At 37.8% G+C, this 14,082-nt stretch overlaps 1 protein-coding gene across 1 annotated transcript in view; it reads right to left on the reverse strand.

Annotated features, from left to right (window-relative positions):
• CSMD3 (CUB and Sushi multiple domains 3) overlaps positions 1-14,082 on the reverse strand; it is a 1,747,434-nt gene that overhangs the window by 1,399,170 nt on the left and 334,182 nt on the right.

The raw sequence follows: 14,082 nt of genomic DNA on the forward strand, positions 1-14,082 counted from the left end.
AATGAATACGATGTTTTGGGATCTTTTCTATATGAATCATATTTAGCTGATAGGGAGAATTGTTCAATGACAGCTCAACACTCCAAAATTAGGAATAATGTGTAAAGTAACTGTCTAGAAAATACAAACAAACAAAGCCTCATTGGATTAAATCTGCCATCTAGTTGAGAAGTGATGTGCACATACTACCCAAGTGTATGCTCTTAATTAATAGCTTTTAAAGCTCTTATATGTCAATTCAAACCATTGTGTAAAAGATTCTTTTAAAGGGAACTAAAGAAAATATTTATTTTGATAGGTTTGTTTTAAAGGAAAAGTGTAAAGTAACCATCTTAACTGTTGGGGTAATAGAGATCGATACTAAAATGTTTATGTATCTATTTTTTGTGTATACAATGATATACAAGATGTTTTGCATATATATTGAGAGTTACGATAATAAAGTATGTTCTTCCTTCAAGCTCAGTCCTGCAAGCAAAGCCCATTTAAGTTAGTTGTTATTTTTCAATTAGCAAAAACAGCAATTTTATATACAAAAATAAACCTAATTGTGTTTTCCCATATATTATAAACTCCTTAGCTAGTAAGTCAGTCATACATAAAATAGTCAGTAACCACCTACTAATTTATGTTGTTCCGCTATTGAATAAAATATCAGCAGAGTCTAAATCATTTGCCTAAATGTGAGGAGCCAATCTGAGGTTGAGTCTGCAGCTGACAACACTAGCCACAATCATGTTGCTCGTATACAGTGCATTGTTTTGCAGTTGTTATCTTAAAGCAAGGAAATAAGGAAAATATATATAGCAGGATTAGCTTTGATACGTCTGAAATGTTCTTTCTCAGTTTTGAGACTAACAGGTCAGGTGAAAAAAAATCAATGTCTTGGTAACCATGGTTACCACACTGCTCTACCAAATGTAATGCAGAAAATCAGGCCTATTATTGGGTCCTGATGACTGGGATTGAAGTACTCTGCTTTATGATACAGATCAATGGTAAATCAATTCATCAAGTAAATGCATATCATCTTTAGAAATTATATGTACAAACAATTTTTGTTTAACAGGTTTCTATAACAAAAGTCTGCATAACACTTTCCAACAAACAAGCATGCACATCTGATATGTTGTGCATTTAACACAAGGGACAATGTCAAGTTTAAAAAATGTTACAGGTGCAAATGTTATTTCAGTTGATTGATTCTTTTTTCATTGGTATATAGAAATATTTCTACATAGCCTTACCTTTATTTATGACCATAAATGCTTACACTGAATTATATATTTGCAGGCTGAATGATACAGACAGTGTAACCACATCTAAAATATTTAGGAAAACTTCAAAATTGTTCTCAATGTTTTAACACTTAGGGCCAAATAAAATAAAGATCTCTGGGCTGATAAGATTCATTAAGAATGCGCACCAGTACTTCTATCTCGCTGGATGAATTCTATAAAGCCACTTTTTAAGGGAAGAGATGTATACATTGCAAAAGTGAACAATGAAAATCGTAATTTAAAATCATGCAAATTGAATAAATTACAAATTCACACAAAAATACCTACAAATATGAAAATAGTGATTTTAAGGTACATTACACTGAAAACAGTGTAATTTGATTGTATTAGGCATAATATTAAAGTTTAAACATACGTGGGGTTCTTCCTGTGTACTTCGTTCTCCAATGCAAACTTTTACATAGCAGAGAGATCCCATTATTTCTATGGAAGATAACCCACCACTTGCAGATACGTCTCATTTTTATTTATTTTTTTAGAATTCCATGATTGCTGTCCCTGCGAGTTATGGACTGGAAAACTAGTCTAGGCTAGCAAATTATTTAGAATCGGCCCCTTAGTCAGTAATACACTTACTGAACTTTTTAAAGGGATGTTAAACATTAAGGTTTAGATTACAAGTTGAGCATAAAATTGCTAGCACTACAAGTACCAGTGCTATAAAATTAATAGATCTCCTATTACAAGTTGAAGATAGCGATTAAGCGAAAGGCTCAGTGGCGCTAACATCAGGAGACTGGATTGTGCAGCCGCGCTCACTTTCCCCTAGACTTTTATGGGATGCGCCACAAAACAGTTTTATGGCTTTCACTAGCTTGCTAACCATAAGATGCGCTAGGTCAACTGCACTAAAGTCAAAGTTGCATTAAGAAATATTTGAAATGGCATTGTTCTTCACTTAGAAGAAATTATTATTATATGAAAATTATATATATATATATATATATATATACAGTATATATATATATATATATATATATATACAGTATATATATATATATATATATATATATATATATATATATATATATATATATATATATATATATATATATATATAATTAGCAGCTGGAGAGCACTATCAGGAAAAATAATATAAATAAACAATGGCTTGCACTCACTGGACTTTTAAAAATATGTGCCTTTATTGTGACGTTTTGGGGACCGTATCTCAGACCAAGTGACAGAGTAAAATGAACACATTTATACACACAAACCACCAATGAAACAAAACCCCACCCCTTTATTCAGAGCAAATAACCGCCAAGTGGTTTTCCTGGCAACCACAGCAAACAAACTGATTAACACCCTCTATGCCTCTCTTCAATAAGAGAGAAGAAAATATATACAGTGAAAGCAAACACATAGTTAAAAACTAGCCGTGGATAAACAAAAGCCATTATCCTTACTAATAAACAATCAAGCAGAAAAGGTCATGAAGGAGAATCATCAGGCAAACAAATAAACAGTACAATCATGTAAAGACTGGTGCGTCTGCACACATAGTGCTAACTCTAGCAGCGGGGTAATACCTGAAATTAAAAAATGGATACGAGAAGGCAGAGGGATGCATCACAACATACACAGTGGCAGCGTGTATCTGATCGACGGAACGCGGGTTGCGTCATCACAAATTATCAGTTGTGGAGACCAAAGCACATAACAGCTGCTCCTGCCAATCGGTTCACACGCTGTCACTGCAGATTAAAGGTAAGAGAATGTCATAAACAGTGATGCGAACAAGAGTCACATGTGATAATCTGGGCTAGACAGTAATACATTAAATATGGGGGCAATGAAACAAACAAAAAAAAAACAGGCTCAAAATGAACAATAGACCATATAACCTATAGCACAATGGTTAAGAAATGCAGAAATGTAGAAAAAGGAACTTTAAAAAGAAGCATTTAAAACTGCAACGAAGAGGCAAAATCAGCATATGATAGAATGTAACAACATCAGAGAAAGATAGGCAACACCAAATTGATAACAACATAATAGCAACATAAATTGTGAAGGCAACAGCCAAACAGTAATGAGGAATGAGTGAATCACGGGCTCCCATAGAGCTAGATCTTAGTACACTAACGGGATGTAACATCCTCATTATTATGCAGGTACTAATCAAACTGATAGGGATACCATAGACTATATTAGGTGGACAAATGGCTTGTGGGCTCTCAAAAACAGATCATATGGACCAACTCATTAAAGATAGCAGTGCCAATCAATCATGGAATTTAATCCATGTGGCTGTATAGTATTCAAGCGGTATGTCCATATTGCTTCGATCTGGAGAAGGATCTTATCCCTATCACCACCCCATCTAAGAGGTGGCACAAGATTGATTAGGACAAACAGAAGGTCTGTTGGATTGTGACCAGCCTCCATAAAATGTCTTGCGACTGGTTGTTCACTTTTGTTATTCTTAATTGCAGCTCTAATGGCTGATCTGTGGTTTTCCATCCTTGTACGTGCATCAGCAGAGGTTTTTCCCACTTAGAATATGGCACAGCTGCATCTCAACAAATATACAACATATTTCGTTGTGCAGGTCAAACGATGGCTGATGGTGAATTGCCAACACCTGCAATTCTATGCTTCCGGGGGCTACTTTTGGACTTCCACATAAGAAGAAAAAATTCACCATCGGCCATCGTTTGACCTGCACAACAAAATATGTCATATATTTATTGAGTTGCAGCTGTGCCAAATTCTACATGGGAAAAACCTCTGATGATGCCCGTACAAGGATGGCAAACCACAGATCAGCCATTAGAGCTGCAATTAAGAATAACAAAAGTGAGCAACCACGGACCTTCGGTTTTTCCTAATCGATCATGTGCCACCTCTGAGATGGGGTGGTGACAGGAATAAGATCCTTCTCCAGATCAAAGCAAGATAGAAATACCACTTGATTACTATACAGCCACATGGATTAAATTCCATGCTTGATTGGCACTGCTTTCTTTAATAAATTGGTCCATATGATCTGTTTTTGAGAGCCCACAAGCCATTTGTCCACCTAATGTAGTCTATGGTATCCCTATCAATTTGATTAGCGCTGCAGAACCTGTTGACGCTCTACAAATACCTGATATTAATAATAATAATAATAATAATAATAAAGTACCTGCATAATAATGAGGATGTTACATCCTGTTATGTACTAAGATCTATCCCTATGGGAGCCCATGATCCACTCATTCCTCATTACTGTTTGACTGTTGCCTTCACAGTTTAACTCTATTATGTTGCTATCATTTTGGGGTTGCCTATCTTTCTCTGATGTTGTTACATTCTATCATATGCTGATTTTGCCTCTTCGTTGCAATTTTAAATGCTTCTTTTAAAAGTTTATTTTTCTGCATTTCTTAACCATTGTGCTGTAGGTTATAAGGTCTATTGTTCATTTTGAGCTTGTTTTTTGTTTTTTGGTTTCATTGCCCCTATATTTAATGTATTACTGTCTAGCCCAGATTAACACATGTGACTTTTGTTCGCATCACTGTTTATGACATTCTCTCACCTTTAATCCGCATTGACAGCATGTGAACTGATCGGCAGGAGCAGCTGTTATGTATTTTGGTCTACACAGCTGATATTGCATGATGACGCATCCTGCGTTCCGTCAATCAGGTACACGCTGCCACTGTGTATGTTGCGAAGCATCCCTCTGCCTCCTCGTATCCATGTTTGAATTTTAGGTATTACCCCGCTGCTAGAGTTAGCGCTATGTGTGCAGACGCACCAGTCTTTACATGATTGTACTGTTTATTTGTTTGCCTGATGATTCTTCTTCATGACCTTTTCTGTTTGATTGTTTATTAATAAGGATAATGGCTTTTGTTTATCCACGGCTAGTTTTTAACTATGTGTTTGCTTTCACTGTATATATTTTCTGCTCTCTTATTGAAGAGAGGCATGGATGGTGTTAATCAGTTTGTTTACTGTGGTTGCCAGGACAACCACTTGGCGTTTTTTCCCTCTGAATCAAGGGGTGGGGTTTTGTTTCATTGGTGGTTAGTGTGTATAAATTTGTCCATTTCACTCTGTCACTTGGTCTGAGGAAGGGGATATGGTCCCCGAAACGTCACAATAAAGCCACATATTTTTAAAAGTCCCGTGAGTGCAAGCCATTGTTTATATATATATATATATATATATATATATATATATATATATATATATATATATATACGTAGCCCTCAATTTACAACAAGGTTGTGTTTTGGAAGAAATGGTTGTAAAAATAATTGGTGTAAATTGAAACCCATTATATAAAGTAAGTAAATGGGAAGTGAAGGGTTTAGGTTCCAGGCCCCTCTCAAAATTGACATTGACATACATGATATTTAGAGTTTGAAATGAATGCTATGAATGCTAAACAGCATTATAAACAGTATAAAATAACCACGCAACACAGTATGTATCATCAAATCATCAAACTAAGTTTAATCAAACAAAAATGGGTTTAGTACAGTACAGCACATTAACTAAAAAAAAAAATATTCTGCAAACAAAACTTTAAGGCCCCTGCACTGACTTTTGTTAAAATTGGCATAATGCAGAGATTTTACTACTCTAATAAAGATCCTGATTAAGGATCTTCCCCTTTTTTAAAGAAATCATGCAGTGTTGACTGCCAATATTGCCTTTTTCTTTCTGGGAGAATATTAAAGTAAGGGCTAAGGGATACCATTATGCTCCTTTTCACTTTAGCACTTGGCTGCCGGTCATGATCAATTTCACAGAACTCCTCAGTAAACATTTCCCAAATATAAATTTAAGAATAAATGGAACATATTCTGCTATGTGAAGAAAATGGAAATGTGAAATATAAATATTTCATGTCAGGTTATCGAACTTGAGAAAAAGCGATAGGGTTTGCGAAACTTGTTGGGTGTTAGTTTGTTTCCACTTTTCACTTTCCATTCAAGTCTATGTGGGTATACGTTAATGTGTTCATGATATTGTAACACAACGTGCACAACAAGCTTACTTCTAAGCCTCTGCAAAGTGCCACTTTATCTCAGTTCTATTTACAGACTTGCATGTTAGCCTATCAGTGCTGACTCATTAGTAATTCAACAAGAGTGAGCACAGTATTATCTACTGCTTTGAAATGCTAATAAAATGCAATTGAAAAGACGGGCTAAAGGGGCTTAGAAACAGGCAGAGATTTAAAGAATATTATGTATACTAACATAACAATGTTGCTTGTGAAAATTGGGGAATGGGTAGTAGAGGTGGTATCTATGTTTTTTAAACAACAACAATTTTGGAGTTGACCTTCCATTTAAATACTCAACACTTCCTATACTCTAAGCCTGTTTACTTGTATTCCTTTCCTGGGTGTGCTGTTCCTGTGCTTATTGCTAGATTTTCCTTGTGACTTTTGCCTGATTCCTGACTAATCTTCCACCTGCCGGTTCTGTACTTTGCTGCCAGATTGTTTAAAGACATCTGCCTGTCCTCGACTATTCTCCTGGATCCTGATCTTGTGCCTCTCTGCCAGACTGTTGCTAACTCTGCATATCTTACCATGTCTTTGTCTTTTTCCTCAAACTTAGCATTACTTTGAACTCTACCTTGCTGCAGGCACCTTACAAGGCGTACTTACAGATAACAAGCTAAAAATGGATGCACAATGCAGAACAGTGACTTCTAAGGCTAATAATATGATTAAAGCATAATTATGTCACTATATTGTAAGACCTCACCTTTAGTATGTAGTGCAGTTATGGGGACAAATATAAAAAAGATAAGCAGAGTTAAATAAAAGTTCAGAGAAGGGTCTCAAAACTAATAAGGGAAATGAAGAATTTAAACTATGCAGAGAAGTTTCAGAGTTAATATGATTACTTTATATAAGGCCTGTATACAGAGATGGTGGAAGCGCTGTTTATTAAAATAAAAAAGTTGTGACTAGAGGTCATAAGTTTAGGCTCAATAAAAAGAGATTTAAATGTTTTTACACTGTAAGAACAATAAAATTCTGGAACTCATTGCCTAAGGGGGTAGTAAATGCCATAACCTTAGACACATTTACAAATGGCTTAGATACATTTCTGGCTAGAAATATAATTCAAGGATATAATTGCTTTAGTTAAATAGGTTACATTTTTAATGGAATTATTTAAAGCAGTTTCATTACTCTCACTGCTACATAGAGCAGGCCTAAGGCTTATTTGAGCCGTGGCTCTCTGATTCTTAGTGACTCTGTTACAAGTGGCAGAGTTACTCACTGGGTCTACATCCACACTGCTTCTAATCCAACTTCATCTCTTCTCTCTACAGGTATGTGTCCCTGCTTGTGTCTCCTGGCTCCTCTTAAAATGTCCCTATAATTCCAGCTAAATATCTCTGGTATGCATTTCCACTGTCTCCACTTTGTCTACCTGTAATCATCTCTGTATAACTAATGCATCCTGCCCCCCCCCCCTCTAATTTGCAAGTGTGTAACTCCTGGATAGCTAGACTGCTTGTAACAGCTGCCTAGAATCAGTTCATTACTCTCACTGCTACACACAGCAGGCCTAAGGCTCATTTGAGCCATTTCTCTCTGATTCTAAGTGGCTCTGTTAAAAGTGGCAGAGTTACTCACTGTGTCTACATCCACACTGCTTCTAATCCTACTTCATTTCATCTCTCTACATGTATGTGTCCCTGCTTGTGTCTCCTGGCTCCTCTTAAAACGTCCCTTTAATTCCTGCTAAATATCTCTGGTATGTGTCCCTGCTCATGTCTCCTGGCTCCTCTTAAAATGTCCCTTTAATTCCTGCTAAATATCTCTTGTATGCATTTACTCTGTCTCCACTTTGTCTAGCTGTAATCATCTCTGTATAACTAATGCACCCCCCCCCTCTAATTTGCAAGTGTGTAACTCCTGGCTAGCTAGACTGATTGTAACAGCTGCTTAGAGTCAGTTTATTTCTCTCACTGCTACATACAGCAGGCCTAAAGCTCATTTGAGCTGTGGCTCTCTGATTCTAAGGGACTCTGTTGCAAGTGGCAGAGTTACTCACTGAAGTTAAAGACTGGAGGGGGAAACTACAGTCCCACTAACAGGTAAACTGACTAACTATACACATACACAATGCTCTCTATGTATTTTCTGCTCTTTCTGTCTGCCCTTCTCCTTAAACTCACTGCATGTCCCTATAACAACAACCCCCACACTATCCATATCTCACCCTCCCTTTTTTCATCCCCTATGCTGTCCTCTCATGAACTACTCTGTTTCCTTAGAAACACTTCCCCCTCTAACTCTCCTGTGTCTAGTCATGCATGCTCCTACAAATCTCACTCTCACCGTCTGTCACTGCTGCTACTGCTTGCTGCTGGTGATGTCTTTCTTAACCCTGGCCCTGCAGTAATCACCACACTTTTACACTTTCGCTCTGTCTCCCACTGCAAAAACTCTAGGTCACGCAATACTAACAATCTCATCTCCATTAACCCACAGCGCCTATTCCCTCCCTTTCTTGTGCCCTCTGGAATGCTCGCTCTGTCTGTAACAAACTTAAACCTGTCCACGACTTATTTGTTTCCAACGCTTTCAACCTTTTAGCAATTACTGAAACCTGACTATCTTCCTCTGACACTGTTTCCATTGCTGCTCTCACACATGGTGGTCTCACTTTATCCACACACCTAGGCCAGGTGAGATCCATGGTGGTGGTGTTGGCATCTTATTCTCCACCTCCTGCTCCTATCATTACCTATCTCCATTTCCATCTCTCTCCTTATCTTCCTTTGAAGTCCACTGCATTTGCCTGCCCCCCCCTCTCTCTCAGAGTGGCAGTTATCTACCGCCACCCTGGACCAACCTCCCAATTCCTTGACAACTTTACGTTCTCTCTACAAATACACCTACTCTAATTCTGGGGGACTTCAACATCCCTATTGACAACCCATCTGCCCCTGCTGCCTCTAAACTTCTCTCACTCACTAACTCCTTCTGCCTTTCACAATCCACCATATTCCCTACCCACCGCGATGGACACTCTATTGATCTGGTATTCTCCTATCTCTGCTCTCTCCCATATGTTGCCTGACACCCATTTCCCATCTCAGGCAACTATCTGCTCACCTTTACTCTTAATATAAAGGCAAAACCTACTTCCCCCCTCCTCGCAGCTGCACCTGTAGAAATCTGCACACTGTAGACCCTCCCCAACTCTCTAAACTTATTCAAATATGCCTCCCCCACACTTCCCCGATATCCTGCCCTGACCTTGCCATAACCCACTATAACAATACTCTCTCCTCTGCACTTGACACTCTCAATCCGCCCCAGCTTCGCAAAGTCCCAAGTCGTCAGCTCCAGCCCTGGCTCTCCCAGCAAACATGCCACTTACAAAAATGTTCCCACACTGCTGAACATGCCTGGAGAAAATCCCGCTCTGAACCTGATTTCATGCACTATAAGTTAATCCTTTACTCTTACACCTTTGCCATTCACTTAGCTAAGCAAACCTACTTCTCTTCTCTTATATGCACTCACTCCTCAAACCCTAAAAGACTCTTCTCCATTTTCAAATATATTCTCTACCCACCTGTACCACCACCCTCATCTGCGTTCAGTGCTCAAGACCTGGCTGACTACTTTTTCAATAAAACACTTACCATCCAAAGAAACATCCCAACACAAGCCTGCAATCTCCCAACTTCTCTCCCAGTCACCCCCTCTGCCACTCTCAGCATCCTCCTCCCAACCACTGAGAGTGAAGTGGATTCCCTATTGTCTACCTCACTACCTGCCCAGTTGTCCCTATTCCTTGGCATCTAATACCTTCTCTGTCTCCCACCCTCAGTCAGCTCTTACCCACATATGCAACCTATACCTTTATACCAGCTCATTCCCTGCCTCCTTTAAACATATAGAAACAACAAAAATAGCAAATTCCGAAAGCATCAAACTGGAGATAATTTGTCATTTAAAACGTCCACTTTATTGTGCAAAGTTTAAAAGAACAATAGGGCACAGCACACAGTAACTGCAGCTGATGCGTTTCCTGCCTTCCTCAGAGCTGGGATACAGGTGAGATTGAGAATGTTAAATTGCCGGTGGAGTTGTCCATTTGGACCAATAGTATGACAGAACACTGTCTTAGTTATTTCACACTACAAATGAGTAACTCCACTCACAACCTAAGGGGCATAGTTACACTACGCTAACCTGTCATATATACAATTTGACATCAATCTATAAAAACTTAAAAAAGATTATAACAAACATGAAAAAAGTTTTGAATGGAAAGATATATATGCTAAAGTTGATGTTAATGTTTCTGAATCTGAATCTATGGTGGTTAGATGTAAAAATGTTTACAATATATAATAATTAATAATATTTCCACATTCATTTTATCCTAATAGGGAGACATGTAAATGAATTATGTATAAAAAATTATTTAATATCTCTTAGAAAAAAAAGCTTGACCACCTTCAATATAGATTCAATTAGTTATACAAGGAAGAATAATAATAATAGACCCATATTTCAGTGAATGCAAGTTTCAAATTTTAGTAAAAAAGTTAACTAATCTATGAATAATTTCACATAACTGATCTTATTGGTTCCTATAGGATGCCCTGTTTTTAGCGTATAGATCCAGAAAATGTCTTTCTTACTAAGGGCCATATATCTATCACCACCCCTTACATTAACTTTTACTTGATCTATGCCTTGAAACTTAAAGTGAGCTACTCCTCCATTATGCTTGGCAAAATGTTTCGCCACTGGAGTCTTAGGAACTTCTGCCTCTAAAGATAGGTGTTCCCTTATTCTATCCTTTAGAAACCTGGAGGTGAGACCCACATATTGAAAATTGCAAAAGCCACAAGTGATAAGATATACATAAGTTGAGTTGCAATTTAGTCTACTTCGAATATTGTATATTTTACCTGTATTTGTAGATATTAAAGTATCCCCTATAGTAGCATAACTGCAACTCTTACAGGGTCTACCTCCACACTTATAAAAACCTATTCTATTTGAGAGCCAATTAGTTTTTACTTCTCTTTTGTTTGTATTTGTTGCAAAATTTCTAGCTATTCTGTCTCCAATTGTTTCAGCTCTGCTAGAAACAAACTTACAGTTTGTGGACACATTTTTGAGATCATTATCCTTTTCTAGTATTGACATCCTCTTTTTGATAATGTCATAATTGATAATTGTTCTTTTAAACTTTGCACAATAAAGTGGACGTTTTAAATTACAAATTATCTCCAGTTTGATGCTTTCGGAATTCGCTATTTTTGTTGTTTCTACTTTGGATTTCTTGTTTAAGTAGGGGCGGAGTGGAGAGCCCCAGCGATTCCTGCATCGCAGCTTGTGCCGGGTATACTGATTCGGTATCGCATCGAAGTTGCATGCCCCTTCTGTAAGTACAAGCGCCAAGCTCCAACCCGGACTGGTGTGTTTGTGACTGCACAGAGGATTATATTGGTTTGCTCAATCCTTACGGAACCGCCACAGGACAGGCAAACTTTGACAGAGGAGGGGTAAGCCTACAGTTGCAATTTACTATGTTTATAATTACTTTGTGGGATAAAATACTTTAAACACAGTAACGACTGTGAAGTGTGGAACTCAGAGTGAGTTGTTAGTCACGGGTGTTTGTACAGTTAATATATTCATGAGTAGTTACACTTGAGAGACTCTGTGACATATACAGGTGTTCCTTTAAACATGTAAAGGTCACCCCATCCTCAAAAAACCTCCCTTGACCCTAACTCTCCTGCAAACTACCGCACCATATCACTGCTCCCGCTAGCTTCAAAAAACTAGTTTTCAATCGTCTAACCCATTTCCTGTCCTCCAACTTACTGCTCAACCCCCATGCAATCTGGCTTCTGTCCCCAACACTCAACTGAGACTTCCCTCACCAAGGTTACTAACGATCTCCTTTCTGCTAAAAACAAAGGCTACTACTCTATACTCATCTTACTTGACCTCTCTGCTGCCTTTGACACTGTTGACCATCCCTTTCTCCTACCGACTCTCAGCTCTCTTGGGCTCTGTGACACTGCCCTCTCCTGGATTCGCACTTATCTCTCTAACAGATCCTTCTCTGTCTCTTTTGCTGGTGACTCCTCCTCTCCATTGCCTCTGTCTGTTGGAGTACCTCAAGGCTCTGCCCTGGGTCCTCTACTCTTCTCTATTTACACTTCTTCACTGGCTAAACTTATCAACAGTTATAGCTTCAACTACCACCTCTATGCTGATGATACCCAGATCTACCTTTCCACCCCTGCACTCTCTCCTTCTGTCAATTCTCACATCAGTGACTGCTTATCTGGCATTTCCTCCTGGATGGCCTCTCACCACCTAAAAATAAACATGCCCAAGACTGAACTACTTCTAATCCCCCCCTTTAACTTCTAATTTTTCCATCACTGTTGGCGGCACCACAATCTCCCCATCACCCCAAGTCGGCTGCCTCGGAGTCACGCTTGACAAAAACAAGTACAAGTCATGGTATGCCTGATGAAACTGCCTTTTAAGTGCCGAGAAACTCATTGCATTTATAGGGGGATATTTGGACACCCATTTTTCCACGACTTATACTTATTTTTAAATTGTTTTTAATAAACATAATTTTGTATACAGAACCAGAGTTGAGTGGAAGCACCTTACCTGCTTGTGTTCACTGACTATCTATTGGAACACAAAACTAACTTTTTGCTGCACCTGCAACCTGATCATTGGGAGAACCACAATAGGGTGAGCTGATACACCCTACTGAAATCTATCAGCCTATCTCTACCAGCACATAGGTGTGCTTGTCCAATATGTGAGTACCCCTTTGGCATTAATAATTTACTTGGTATACTCTGGTTGATCTACACATGTAGTGTTTTCTCTGTCTCATTCACTCACTGCAGCACACAGGGAACTCCAGTTCTGGGTGAGCTGTTACATCCTATAATACTACACCCTGTATCTACTAGCACATCAGGGTGCTCCAGGAACATGTGAATATTCATTTGGCTCATATTTCATCAAGCCCACACACATGTTTGGTGATTCTACACATGAAGCGCCCCGTTTGTTCCTTTTTATCTACACTCTAAATGCAAATTAACCTGTTGAGCCAAACTTTATTTCCAAGTATTTTAAACATTTAAATATCTATTTAAAAAAATAATTTATTTATTTTAAAATACATTTTGTTTAAGAAAATGCCATACATATCTTAGTACCTAATACAGTATATATATATGTTTGTATGTTAAATTGAAATACAATGGTTGAACATTTGTGATTATAATGTCCTCAGAAATTACCTTGATTGCAATGGATAAACATCCTATTTTATTGGAAAATTATATAGCAGAATGGTGTAATACTGCAATATGTTCTCTTATTTCCAAACTAAAAAAATCAATTTCTTACCCCTTTCTGACTTTCAGATACCTTTTCATTTAAGAGCTCTTTACAAAGTGTTTCTAGTCAAAATTACCCTAAAGGGAGAATTTAGTCAAATTTGAATTTTTATTATAAGCATTTTTACAGTAAACATTTTCAGTTAAAATTTGTGACAAAAGCCACATGTACCAACATTCAGAGACTGAAGAATTGGCAGTGAAATGATATGACATATTTGCTAGAGAGGTATGTGAATGCTTGTAGATGTTACATACATATATATATGCTCCACCAGTCACATACACAGTAGAAGTTTTTTCTAGATATATTTGCTAATACAAGGGCATCACAATAAGACATCTAATGCAAATCAGAATCCATGGATGAGTGTTTAAATTTTGG

Source organism: Bombina bombina, chromosome 5 (assembly GCF_027579735.1).
Source record: "Bombina bombina isolate aBomBom1 chromosome 5, aBomBom1.pri, whole genome shotgun sequence".
Taxonomy (NCBI): Eukaryota; Metazoa; Chordata; class Amphibia; order Anura; family Bombinatoridae; genus Bombina; species Bombina bombina.